The sequence below is a fragment of the Schistocerca serialis genome, chromosome 1, assembly GCF_023864345.2.
Source record: "Schistocerca serialis cubense isolate TAMUIC-IGC-003099 chromosome 1, iqSchSeri2.2, whole genome shotgun sequence".
Classification (NCBI taxonomy): Eukaryota; Metazoa; Arthropoda; class Insecta; order Orthoptera; family Acrididae; genus Schistocerca; species Schistocerca serialis.
In genome coordinates this window covers 770,448,856-770,463,746 of record NC_064638.1, presented here as the reverse complement: position 1 = coordinate 770,463,746, position 14,891 = coordinate 770,448,856, and positions in this window count along the sequence as shown.

Here is a 14,891-nt window from a genome sequence, read left to right as displayed (position 1 = left end):
TAGCAGATCTACGCGAGATCCTGTGGATAATATAGAGTTCAGCCCACCTGTTGGCTCTTGCTGATTGGTTTACATTCTCCATGGCTGCCATTTTAAAACACAACACCTGGGTGGGAAGCAGTGATGGCAGAAATGCTCCCCACACTTCCGGTAACACTCATACTAATCCTGCCCCGCACATGTGGTGACAGGAGTGGAATGGCTCAAGTGGTGACACGGCCTGTAGTCTTCCGACACGTTTTACATTTTGTGTCAGAATAGTGCAGCTTGCCCATGGAAATAATACCCAATCTCAGCATTACTAAGAATAAAGAACAGCGATTGCAGTGGCTGTGTAAAGGCAGTCTTCATTAGAAGGGCGCACATGAGTGCCGATTGGAAGGAAGGAAGATCAGGGTTTAGTGTCCATTTGACAACAAGGTCATTAGAGATAGAGCAAAAGTTCACATTAGGGAAGGAAATCTGACCTTTTCTTTCAAAGGAACCATCCTGGCATTTGCCAAGAAGCAATTCAGATGTGTCAGCTTGAAATTTTGTAAGGGCTCATGGAGTCCTTCAGCATTTTACTATTTTCCACATGCTTTTTTTCCTTTCTCTGCCAGATTTCGTAGATTGTAAGCAAAATGGCACCAGGCTCTCAGGATGAGAAGCTGATTACCCAGGGTATGATCGAGCACTTATTTGATCAAGTTCCTCAAATGTGAGCAGAAAATATTGAGTTGCATAACAAGTTAGAAAGATTGTGGGAAGAGAGAGGGGAACAATCTTCTCGTAATGTTCCCTTATCCATCCTAGGTTCTAGCACCACAACATTAGTTACTCTTTTTTCAGGTAAGTCATAGAAAGTGTTTTGATGTTTCTGGACAACCTAGAAAGGGCAAAGTTAGGAGTATGGAATGGTGAGCTTAATTGAGGTTGGGGTAGCAAGCGCATTTGTTGCGTGCCATGAAAAAAACTGCAAGATGCCCGTTCCTTCACAATTTGTGGGAAGGATTGTTGAAGTGCTATAGGAGGAAAAATAGATCTAGGCTAACAACCCTGTTCCCACAGTTCAATAACCATGATGATGATAAAATTAACATATTTAAGTTTCAACATTTCTGTCATCATCAACTAACACAGAAACGTATACTGGACTGATGACAGGCACGCCCTAAGGTGATTGATTCAGTAATCAGCAGTCAATAATTACAATCATTTTGATCTCTCATAGGTTTCATTTGCTCAGCTCATTGTCCTGTAAAATTAGGAGTATGATTCCTTCACAGACCCTGGTCTTGACATGAATACAAAAAGAGCATTAACCTGTTAACAATGGATGATCATGTTATATTCCTGAATTCAACTTGGACATTAATATGGTTCTCCTCAAGTAGGTAAAAATGAAACTAGATTAAAATGCTGACTTTCAAATTAAACACTGTTTTTAAGATTCACTGGTTTTATATTTTCTGCTGTCACTGATATAAACATTAACATTCTTGAAATACTCAGATTTTACCATACACATTTCACAATACAAAATTTCACATTACTAACTCTGGAAGCAAGTCACAGACTTCACTTCCTGTCTGCCCTCCTTCAACTCTTCACAAAGACTCCTCGAAAAAATTACAAACAGTAAATAAAGATAGCACACTTTTACAGTATAAAGAGTTTGTGAGGTAACATTACAGCAATTCTGAGAAAACATTTATAAAGAAAATAATATTAAGAACATAAACATATTTTATGGGGAAAAAACAAATGACCATAAGCATGATTTTTAGTAACGAAATTTTGTGATTTCAGTAATGTTAAATATATAATCATCTTCTGGTTACTGATAAAGGAAACAAATCCAGTTTCATAGGGTAATTAAAATTTTCAAAAGTGACAAAAATTAAAGAAAGAGATTTTCAAAACTTGAAAAGATAAATTAAGTTCAAACATTAGTCACCAGATAATACAATAATCCAAAAACTCCAACAACCAAAATAAGATATGCAATTTTCAAAGAAAATATGAATGGCATCAAGCGGTTAATTAAGCAGGGACTACTATTGACTAGGTGAGACAACAGTAAAAATTCGTTTCAAGGTTCTATCAGGAGCAGCTACATAACATATCTCAAGAACAAGGAGAATTCATAGAAAATTCTGTATATACGAGTAGGAAACTGAATATAAATACCCATGAACTTCTCGGGTGATGACAGCACTAATAAAGATCTTCTACAAAAAGCAGAACAAAGGACACTAGATGCTTTCCTGAGAGGTTTGCCTGCTGAAGTTTCTTGTAAGGCTCAACCAGTTTCCAAAATCATTGAACGAAGCTATGGTAGCTTAAGCGACCCTTACAGAAATAGAACCAGTGATCAGATTTAAAGTAATAAGGGTAGTATTTAGCACTGAAAACATGTTATCAGTGTTGTCAGCTGTGCCACATTTGGCTAAGTGTAGACAGATTTAGCATTCGAAAAGGGGAATGTCATCAGTGGTTTATGCATGGGAAGGCAGATGGATACAAAGTGGATTTTGTGCCCTGCTGTTAAACAGAAACAGGAGTTTTGCAATCCCTGTGTGGCATTCCTCATAGGCAGACAAACACAGAAGATAACTGTATTCGTGAAAAGCAAGAGAGGGTGTATGGCATACCACTTTTGTTGTGATTATTGTTGGATTGGGGTTGACTTGGAGGAGGAGACCAAACTACGAGGTCTTTGGTCTCATCGGATTAGGGAGGGATGGGGAAGGAAGTCAGCTATGCCCTTTCAAAGGAACCATCCCAGCATTTGCCTGAAGCGATTTAGGGAAATCACAAAAAACCTAAATCAGGATGGCTGGACGAGGGATTGAACCGTCATCCTCCCATATGTGAGTCCAGTGTGCTAACCACTGTGCCACCTTACTCGGTTGATTATTGTTATTTAAATCAGTTCGCAGGCACAAGTGCATACCTATGCTGAATGTTATGGAAACTTGGGATAACCTCAAGCAACGCTGATATTTTACAGCTCTGGATTTGTGAAGTGGGTACCACCAGTTAGAAGTAGCACCAGAGGATGAGCCCAAGACCATGTTCACAGTTTTGTCTGGTCATTAACAATACCACTGACAGCCATTTGAACTGAAGAATAAACCAGCAACTTGCCAGCTCATGTTAGACAGAGTGCTATGAGGTCAGAAACCAATGCAGTACATGGCGTACTTGGATGATATTACGATGTTTTCCAACGGCATCCAGCACCATTTAGTGTGGTTACAAGATGTATTTAGTCAACTAAGACCTGCATAGATGTCACAGAGTTTGGAGAAATACAACTTCGTCGTTAAGGAAGATAGCTATTTAGACCATGTTATTGGCTAGGACGGTCTACGCCCCTGTAAGCCATGCAGGGATTTCCTACTGCTAATATAGAAAATGAGCTGCAGTCCTCCTTAAGCTCAGCTAAATATTACTGAAAATTTGTGCCAAAATTTGCTAGACCCCTCACACAGATTGTAAAGAAAGCTACAAAGTTTCATTGAACACCAGCTAGTGAAGAAGTCTTCATATAGATGAAGAACTTGTTGATCACTGGTCCCATCCTAGCTTTTCTGGATTATCAGAAGCAGTTGGCAGCAACCATATCTTAGGATTCGTCTAAGACAAGAAGCAGATGGGACAGAGGACCTGATAACCTATGCTTCTAAGCAATTGAAAAAGGCTAGGACTGACTCCAGAAGTTATCAATAGTGAAAATTACTCAACAACAGGTGAAGTAGCATTAACTCTATCCCTCTGTTTTTTAACACAGGACAAATTCAAGCAAAAACCTCCATCTGTATTTACAAGGTTACTTGGTAGTTTAATTTCAGCTGTTTCCGTAATAACATTGCCCAATATCTGGAAGCATGTGGCCGAATGTCCTTGTTGCTATATTCCATAGGATGACTGGTGCCAAGACAATGTTCTGCAATAGCCGATTTGCTTGGGTGTTGTAAATATGTGTGACACGCTCAGTATGTTGGTCCTCTGTGGTCCTGATAATCTGACCAACACATGACATGCCACAACTGCAGAGAATATGATAACACCTGCCTTATGCAAAACAAAAATTATTTTAGATGGAAGCCAGAAAACACATTTCGCAACATAGGCCATGGACCTTGGTGCCAACTCAGTATTATCATCACTCTTCCGGTGCACAGTTGGTCGATCGTACCTTTCACTATATCCATTCTAATGGAAGGTGACCTCAAGATGGATTATTTCAGTTGAACAACTCTCAGTGTGTGAACCAAGGTACGAAATAATCCTTCATGCTGATCTGGATAGTGACAACTATCTGCGTGCAGATACAAGTGAGTGTTAGTAGCCTTTCTATAAACAGTATGTCCCACTGTACAATCAGCCTTCCTCCAAACCAACACATCAAGGAAGGGAAGAAGGCAGCTGACCTTTTCTACCAGACTGAATTCAGGTGTTTAAAAGATTGTTCAAATACTCACTGCCATGAGGCCAAACAACAGAAGTATAATCTACATCTCTGAAAAAACATACAGATTTCAAAGCCACCAACTCCAGCGTACATCCCTTGAAGTCTTCCTTACACAAATTTACAATAATAGGTGACAGTGGGCTTTCCACCATAGCTCCATCTGTCTGCTCTTGTCATGGAATAAAAAGTAAATGGAAGTCAACATTTGTTGAAATAAGTTCATTAATTCATCAACAAACTGAACCTCAATTGACCGTAACAAATCAGACAGGAACATGAGTGAAGAGAGACCACATTAAAACTTTCTCAGTGTCATTCAAACATAATGTAACAAGGAGACGAGGTACTGGCGGAAGTAAAGCTATGAGGATGGGACATGAGTCGTGCTTGGCCAGCTCAGTCGATAGAACACCTGCCCGTGAAAGGCAAAGGTCCCACATTCAAGTCTCAGCCCGGCACACAGTTTTAATCTGCCAGGAAGTTTCTTATCAGCAAACACTCCACTGCCGAGTGAAAATTTCATTCTGGAAACATCTCCCAGGCTGTGGCAAGCCATGTCACCGCAATATCCTTTCTTCCAGGAGTGCTAGTTCTGCAGCACTGCAGGAGAGCTTCTGTGAAGTTTGGGAGGTAGGAGATGAGGTACTGGTGAAAGTAAAGCTGTGAGGACAGTGCATGAGTGATGCTTGGGTAACTCAGTCGGTAGAGCACTTGCCCGCAAAAGACAGCGGTCCTGGATTCAAGTCTCGGTGTGGCACACAGTTTTAATCTGCCAGGATGTTTCATATCAGCACACACTCCGCTGCAGAATGAAAATTTCATTCTGGATAATCCATCTAATCAACATAATAAACCCACCAAGTTCTTAATGTGATGCTCACACTATAGGGCTCAACAGAGTAGCAAGTTATTTTGCTACACAATATATAGGAGCATTGTTACTGGCAATTGGACAAAGAGGAACCTCTCCTCTGTGTATCTTCGGAAGACCATATAACCCAGGAGGAACAGCACAACAAGTATTAAGACTTGATAGTCTCCTGCAACAAGGAAGCTGTTAGTCTTTCAACACTTTTTGTGATGTCTGCACCACTCCTGTGATATGCTAAATCAGATAGTGAACACTGTATCTTTTGACTGTAATACTGCTTGTCCAGGACAATTACAGCATTGCCCTTGTCTGGGGGTATAATACCAAAATCTGGATCAACTCTAAGTGAATGTAAAGCAGGCCTCTCTGCTGCTGTTATTTTTCTGTTGGGTGGGTGTGCACCAGTCAACACATGACATGCCCCCCCTCATAGCCTCAAGTTAAAAAACAAACTAATAAAATTAATTACTGGTGAATACTTGGGCATCAGTGCAAAATATAAACCTTCGCCAACACGGATAAAGCTACGTCAACAAAAACCTTCTCTGTGAGATTTAAACAGATCGTCTAGAGTCCAAGCCATGGAAACATACAAAATTCGTCAAAGGCTGGGAAGATACAGAATGAAATTCCCAGTCAAACTGCAACCTTGAAGCACCATCCAACAAATCCCAAGAAAAAGCTGATACTTTTTAAGTTATCATTATAGTCGTCCAACCATGCACTGGGAGAATAATGATAATACCGAGTTGGGACCGAGGTCTAAGACCTTCCTACCTTACACAAGGAGCGTATCCAACAAGACTGGTCATATTTTGTGGAAATATGATGTGAAATGTGTTTTCTGACCTCCATCTAAGGTTAGGGTCCTTTTAAGTTACATTGAGAATGATCTTAGTTTGCATAAAGCGAGTGTCTATCATATTCCTTGCAGTTGCGACACGTCACATATTGGTCAGATTATCAGAACCACGGAGGACTGGTGTACTGAGCATACGCGTCACACATATTACAGCTGCTGAGCAAATCAGTTATTGCAGAAGATCATCTTGGCACCAGTCTTTCTTTGGAATATAACAACACAGAGATTCTGGCATACACTTCCAGCTGTTGGAACAGTGTTAGTAAGGAAGCAGTTGGCTTAATTTACCAAGTAACCTTGTATATAAAAATTGAGGTTTTTGATTAAATTTTGCATAGAATCCTGCTCTCTCTCTTGTCAAAAAACCGAGATGAAGCATTCCAGAATTGCTCTACCGAGGTTTTAAATTCACTTGTACAGCACTTACTTGCAGCAGTTTTGCCTTGAAAATGACAGGGTGGTCACTTATCGAAACATTGGCAATGTCGACAATGGCACCCAGCTGCATTCCCATAAGTTATCTGAACATCAGTGACCACTTCTTGCATTATTTATCTTGTGAAACCAGAGGTTATGAATAAATGCATTTCATCCGCAATCACCTGAAGAGAAGTGTGGGGGCACAGACCGTAAGCAAGATCCTAAGTCATTAAGTGAACAGCCATTACACTTATTGGGATGCCTTGCTGCCGTATATTGTAGCAGCATGTAACTCCATGATACAGGAGAGCACAGTGCTTTCATCATATGGGGTCATCTTTAGGCAGGAAATGCCTTCACATTTTATGTTAATCAATGACCTCCTCGGGAATACATCAACCAACTGTGGATTGAAAAAGACATTAAAAGCTATGTGATGCCACATTCAGAAGGCAAACACTAAAGCTTCAGAACATCAGAAAGGAGCACTACAAAGGAAAGCCATATTGCCAGAATTCCCTGTTCGTCAATGGGTAATGAAAATTACTCCACATACTCCTAAAGAGACAATGAAGAAGTTTTTCATGTGATACCCAGGTCCCCACCAGTAGTAGAAATGAGATAGTGAATGTGAAACTGCAGCCTTAAAGTCAAACCACCATGGCACATGTGCAGTGCATTCAATCTTTCAGATGCACCCCAGAAGTTCTCCCAGCCATACAAAAAGAGCGGGAGAAGGTTACAGAGAGAAGATGAATAAGGCATCAAAGTGAGCAACTACCTCTTGAAGCTACACATAGCCCCTCCACATGCAACGAAATTGCACGGTAGTCCACTGCAGACATTGGAAGAAACTGACAGTAAATTTCAGTCATAATGGAGTAAACAACATTGAACATCACCTGCTCCACACTCTTACCTACCTGATCTTCCCTTTGAAATCTTATGCACTAAAAACCTTATCTATCTAAACTCCATCAAAGATCTTACTCTTCTCCCTTCTCAGAGCAATTAATTGTTCCTCAGAACAAGTGAATCAGCATGGACAATTATTTCAACAATGCACCAATATTGCAAGGACAGCCCGCACCAGGCTACCGTGTTGGGAACCTCTTCATTGGCTACCTTCTTAGTACTACTAGTTGTAGGTGCAGTAGCATTCAAATCCCATCTCATTGTCCTTTTGCTTATAGGCCCAGAGAAACATCAACACTAGTGAAGAATCAGCAGAGGGAATGGAGCAGTGGTTAAACTATATATCAATGTACCGTAAGTCTTTTTGAAGGTATTTATCTGAAAGTTTTGTGTACGAATGATACACAGTTTAGACAAGAAGAGAGTAAAATCTTTTGAAATGTAGTGCAACAGAAGAATACTGAAGATTACATGAGTACATCATATAACTAATGAGGATGCCCTGAATTGAATTGAGGAGAAAAGAAATTTAAGGCATAACTTGACTAAAAGAAGGGACAGCTTGACAGGACACATTCTGAGGCATGAAGGAATAGCCAATTTCACAATGGAGGGAAGTGTGTGAGGTAAAAATTGTACAGGAAGACCTAAGCATGAATACAGTAAGTAGGTTCAAATTGATGTAGGCCTCAGTAGTCTTTCAGAGATGAAGTGGCTTGAACAGGACAGACTAGCATGGAAAGATGCTTCAGACCAGTCTTTGGACTGAAGAGCACAACTAGTTCTTCGTCTCCAAGTAAATAGTTGAAATGGGTGGGAGACTGTAGACAATAGTAACAACAGCAGTTCAAGTGCATAAATGTAGCAGCTAACCTAGACTCTGTTCCCAGCACAAGTACATAGTCTTTGCACCAGCTAGGATGCTGAATTTAGTGACCAACTTTTCTGAAGGAAAAGGACTGTTACAACCTGGTGCAATACACTTTCAGTGGCTACAGCAGGAGTTTCTTCATAAGTGAAGACACATCTGGAGAACCAGCAATCATCTGTATCACAATGCACCATGCAACAACCCGCTCCACTGTCGTATTTCATCAGTCGCTAAGTGACACTTTTGCCAGCAACATTCCAACAAACGCTCACCAAAGTTCTATTAATACCCACCATTCCAGCTACCAGGGCACTGAATAAGCAGCCATGGAAACTGGATGGCCACCACACATCCAATCAAGCCAGTGGCCAGATCTTCCATCCATGCAGCACCCATTGGACAGCTGTTCATTGCTAACTGTCACTTTCATGTCAAAGTCCTTGTTACAGAGCTCCTCTCCACCAAATACTAAAACTGCAGCATGCAACATAAGCGGCACTGTGGGATCCAAACTGCCAGCTGCCTCTGAGTCAGCAGTGGCAATGTCTGGCATAACACTACTTCAGCCACTGCCTAGCCTACTGTCATTGCCAAGAACAACCATCCCTGCACAGTTTCACTTCCTATAAACTGGAGGTCAACATGTGATCACACCTGAAGGACATGGACACCTACCTGTCTCAAGCAAATTTATCTAAAATCCTGTTGTTAATAACACAGCTGACTGGTTTCTCTCCACCACAGCTGTCATTTGAACCTGGGACATCTGACAGGGAGCAGCTAAGCCATCCTGATAGCAGAAGAATGTCTCCCCTTACTTCCAACAGCAATCATACTAAACCCATCCTCCACAACTGATCCATATGCAGCAGTACATTATGAAACTGTAAGTTAAAAAATATTTATCTGTGTACATAAAATTAATTTCTGTATTGTTATTAGCTTTAATTTGGAAGAATCATACATGTACATCAACTAAGGTCGTAAGATACTATGGACATAATTATGTGAACACCACGCTATAGACTCATTATTTTCAAGGCCTGTTTTGAATTCTTCTGTAACACATCGGAATTATATTTTGTTTTCCTTGTTGCAAAACATCTTTCGGAGTGTTCTAGGCCAGCAGTATGCCTGATCATATTTGTAGTGTGCTGATTTATTGTAATAACAACAGCTGTGACCACAAATTGCTTGATGAAACAAATATTTGTCACACTACTGGAAAAAAAGACTGCATCAACATTTGTTCCAAACTCAAAAATAATGCATGTAGTTTTAGGTGTTTGGAAGCACATATTAATGTAGAAAAACAAAATACATGCACTTATCAATGTAGAAAAACAAAATAATCATGAACCCTGCCAAATGTAAAAATCATCTGGGATTTCAAGTAAAAAATGACATTCACAATTGTGACAATCCAGAGCATTCAGACAGGTGGGAGTGATATTCTGCGGTGGCACAAAATGGAAAGATTACATATGCCTCATCCAGATTTAAAAAGTGAAACCTTCACTTTACTGAGCAGTATATTCAGCAATGGCTATGGGATTCTTTATCTGACTGGATTAATTACGCACCAAGAGCAGCTTGGGTATAATGTCACAAGACAAATTACTTGTAAACTGTTACAGAATGAGGAATATTTTGTAGATTTCTATTAGTCACTCATTAAGAATTCATGAAGAAAAAAAAAATTGATTGCTTCACAAAACACAAAGGCATACAAGCAATCATGCTTTCCATTCTGCATCTGCAAGTGGAAGGGAAAGCATACTTAATTGTTTTTATATAATCGGAAAGATTCTCCACTGTGTTTTCATAATACAGGTGTGGAGTATCAGTGACTCTACCTCTTTCAGAGGTAGCTGTTAATTTCCTGTTTTAAGTAGTTCTATAATCAACATTAAGTAGGTACATGCAAATATGGGAAAATGGCAGATTCATATATTATCGTACATCAGGAGACATTACAAAATAAGTATCCTCTTTATTAACAAAAAATAAACTATTAAGAATGAACTCATAAACTGCTATTATGGTTCCACATCAACTGCAGAATATTTCAGAACAAATGAAAATTTGTGCCAGATCGTGACTCGAACCTGGATTTCCTGCTTGTCATGAGTTATTGCCTCAACCACATCAACTATCTGAACACACATCCAGGAGCAGTCCAAAACTCCATTTGTCCTTGTGAATACATCCCCTTGTGATCACACTCTATTATTGAAATGCCTGCACAGGATGAGACAATGTTTTCTCTCGTTGTTGCCTTGCTGTAGCATGAAATACTGTAGGGCAGTGTGAGACACTGCATTAACGATCAACAGCCATTTTAAACTAAGAATAAATTCACAAGTTGTGATTAAGTTTCAGCATCAGCTTTAGAATATGTGGGAATCACCTGTCCTAATACCTTTTGGGTATGGCCAGAATACACTACTCGTGTTCTACCCTAAAGTATTTAAATTTGGACAAAGTGAAGAAGGCCTGGCTGAATTAATTTGTACTTAGCTTTTTGCTGTTGCTGAAGTTTTGGGCAATGTCTCCCAGGCTGGTGCTACTGCTGCTTTGTGAGCAAGTTTATAAAAATAGATTCTCGTAAGAGGTTTGACGTGCCTTTATATAATAAGTCTTGGCCATGATGTCATTTTCCACCACATGGCTTACTTCCAAATTATAATTACACTTTCACTACTGGTTACAATATTCACATGTATTAGTTAAGCCAACAGTTTTTAAAATTACCCTCAAAACCATCCCTGACAACCGAGTACGTCATATGCCACAAGACATGAAGGACCTCATAAAATCTCAGGTTCAGGCTTAGAGTTGTTATTCTGAATTTTGTTTTGCAAGGTTTTGACATGGGTTAATACTATTACAAAAACTGGGAAAAATGTGAAACTTACAGGCTGAGAATGCTGCTTGCAGTAACTATTGGTAATTACTTAAAAGAATATGATGTTTATATTGTGCTGATAATGGTATACTTAATTTGACTTTGGCTTGTTTTCCATTCTGATTGTCAAACATGTGTTTTGCAGTTTTGTGTTTTTCTATGAATAGGTTATATCTCTTATGTTTAGGTTATATCTCTTATGTTGCATATCAGGTTTTAGAAATAATAAAATAATTTTGGTGTGAACAGTTTTGTGAAACAATTACAACATAACTTTCATATTTCAAATTTAGCTATTTTCTATCTGGGATAGAATTGACAAAAACTAGGAAGCATTTTAGTATCTCAGTCTCCTAAGTTCCTAAAGCTGATTTGATTAATAATTTAGCAATATTGCACAATTTTGAATTTTCATCTTTTGGTTCATTATTGAAATTAAATGGCTATTTCTATTATGTCAGTGCTCAGGGATTAGTTTACATGTAATATGCATTTTGTCTGTTCCAAAAATTTATGTTTCTTTGATAATTGTGTGGTTGCAAATTTGGTTGTAAGTCTACATTGAAGATAATTTTCAAAAAGTGGTAAAATTCATCTTATATGTCGTTATCTATAAAACTTATAGTGTGTCTACAAATGTTATCTGTGGGAATATTGTGGGAACAGATTGTAAAGATGAACTAGAAAGTTTTACTGAATCTACTGATGCCATCTCCATTATGTTACAACACCCCTTTAGAATTCTGTTTATATTCCACTATGGACGAAATTCTAATAATTTTGTCCAGTAATGACTTTGAAATTTTACTTTTTGATTAGAACCAAGTCTGCGTTCTGTATTTCCTGTGATAACTGTCTTAAAATTTGGTTTGATGAAATACATCAATAATGACATGTTAACAAAAATTAAATAAATTTTATAAAATTTTCTTGACATCTTACAACAAAATTAAGTACTTCCTGCAGGTACTGTCAGATAATTCTGTTGGTGTTGGTCAGTTGGTTCTGGGTCATGGGATCTTGACTGCTGCTGGGTACCCTCTTGCATCAGCTTCATGCTTGACAGTGTTGGCTCAGCAGAGATATATTATTTTGGTGGGTTCTTCTAGACTAGTGGGTTTTCTTTCCTATGACACATGGGTTCTATGTCATGTACAGAATCCAGATCTCCCTACACGTATAAATAAATTACTGACTGTTTTCAAAATGACTGAAAGCTCACAGAACTAGACTCGAAACTGAGTGCCGAGTTAAGAAAATATACTACCATTTTGGAATATTCATTTGGGTTAATACAAACCCCATTTAGCAGAATCATACACTGAATGAACAGTACAATATGTAAGTGCTATAAAGGAATTGACATAAATAAAAGAACAGTGGGCTGAAATGTAAAGATGCATTCTGAACTTCAAAAGTAATTCTTTCAAAAGATTATCTTACATCCCACAAATTTTTTGATTAAAGTGTCTCTTGGTTCATAGGAAAAAATTATGAAAATTGAAATGAATATATGTAAATAAAAATGAATAGTATTTTGGCAAAAGTGTGCTAAGTAGGTACATATGTAGATTAAATTTCATCCAAGATGTCAAAATTGGATCAACTTAAGAATCAAATATGTTTGAAAGATTTTAGTGCATAAGATTATCTTATGGTACAATGATTGAAGAATCTTATCTAAAAATCATGGTTCAACTTAGATTTTATAGTTCTGATTTCAGTCATTGTGCAAGTACGGCTATAGTACAAAAGGAATGTCTTGATCTTAAGTAAGTGCTTGTATATTGTTCTTTTGAGGACAAAAGTTAGATTATGTGTTGTTTTATCAGAAACAATTATGCAAAAAATATCTAAATTTATATATCAAAATTTAAAGATTTTCCCAAAACTATGGGTTGAAATGATCACAGATTAAGTAGGCATGTGCACGCAAATATAAAATGTCATTAAATTTTATCACTAAAGTTACTGTGAACATGTTTACTGTTCATGCAAGTCCCATCTAGCAAATCAAGCTTATCTTATGTTTATAAGCCAATCAAAGTAATTATTTCTTATCCAATACATGGTTCTTACAATGGAAACTCCAAACTCCTCATCACCCCCCCCCCTTCTCAGATTTAGTGGTAAGATGGCCCAGTGGACAGCCTGTCAAAAACTGAACACAGATTAAGCATGAAAACAAGAAGAAGGTGAACTGGATTGTAAAAAAAAAAAAGCAAAATTGAAACAGCAAATGGTCCAAGAATACAGAACAGCCAAGAAGTGAAATGGTGGCATAGTTACTGTGTTGGACTGCCATGCGGGCAAGCCATGTTCAAACCTCCCTTGCATTACTTTTTTTTTGTCATAGTGTAATGTCCATTTGCAGCAGCAAGGTGTAAGGTAGGAACTTTTAATGACAGTTGATTCTGTACAACTACTGTATTAGCAGAAGAAAGTTAGTGGCTTTCAAATGGGAACCTCAAACGTTTGATGACAAGGTGATAAGTCAACCAAATCCTGCACCAGAAAACATATCTGGTGTGTCATACACGCATTAGTGACAGTGAGTGTGTCATATGATAGGAATCTCTTACCGAAGTGCATAATTTGTACGACTGGTAAGTGGGTAAGATATGCCTCCTTGCCCGAAACAGGTGTTTGCATGAATGTGAATGTGATCACTCCCAAGGAAAAGATGAAAACGTAATAGTTTGTCATATAAGCAGCAACAAATGAATGCAAGAGTCACACAGTTCCTCTGTGTTCTGTTAAAATATATGTTTTTAACATTTTTGAAGTTTTGTTCTGTTTGTAAAGTCTTGACTCTTAAATTCCTTTGTTGTAACATAGATCACACCTGTTCTTTTGTTGTTTTCATTTCTGTGAGACGTTTATGTGGTATCTTACCTGCTCTCATAATTCATCACATTTATTTGTGATGGTAATGTATTCTAGCCACATGACACATATTCTATAACCAATGTACAGTACAACAACTGCCCAGACTACAGGAAGAGAACAAACATTTCAATGACCAGACAGGCAGGTCATAAAGGTGCGGGGAAAAAAAAAAAAAAAAATTGGCACAAGGTAGTTTTGAACACCGTTCATCCACATGGCAGTCCAACATCATGACTACTTACCCATGACGCCATTGCAGTTTCAGGCTACTGTTGGATAAGAAATAATTACTTTGATTGGTTTAGAAACATAAAATAAGCTAGATTTGCTAGATGAGTCTTGCATGATTTGCAGCAAGATTAATGTTAACGTGTTTAGTTAACAATATTCAAAATTTTGCAAACTGATTTCAAGACAATTTTAGTAGACCATGCATTCAAATGCTTTAAACATAAAGAATTTACAAATAAAATTTCAGTACAATGCTGAGGATCCTTTGTAATGGAAGTAAACATTGCACAACTGGAGTCTTTGTGTATGCTAAGCACATGGTAATCACAGATCAACTACCTCAAGAGGAAATATGTTTTGAAGAGCCAACCTTTTTTTCTGTTAAGTGTCCTTCTATACCATCCATGAGTTTCTCAACAAGTGCAGTAGACCATTTTAATGAAAATTTATTATACTTTAATT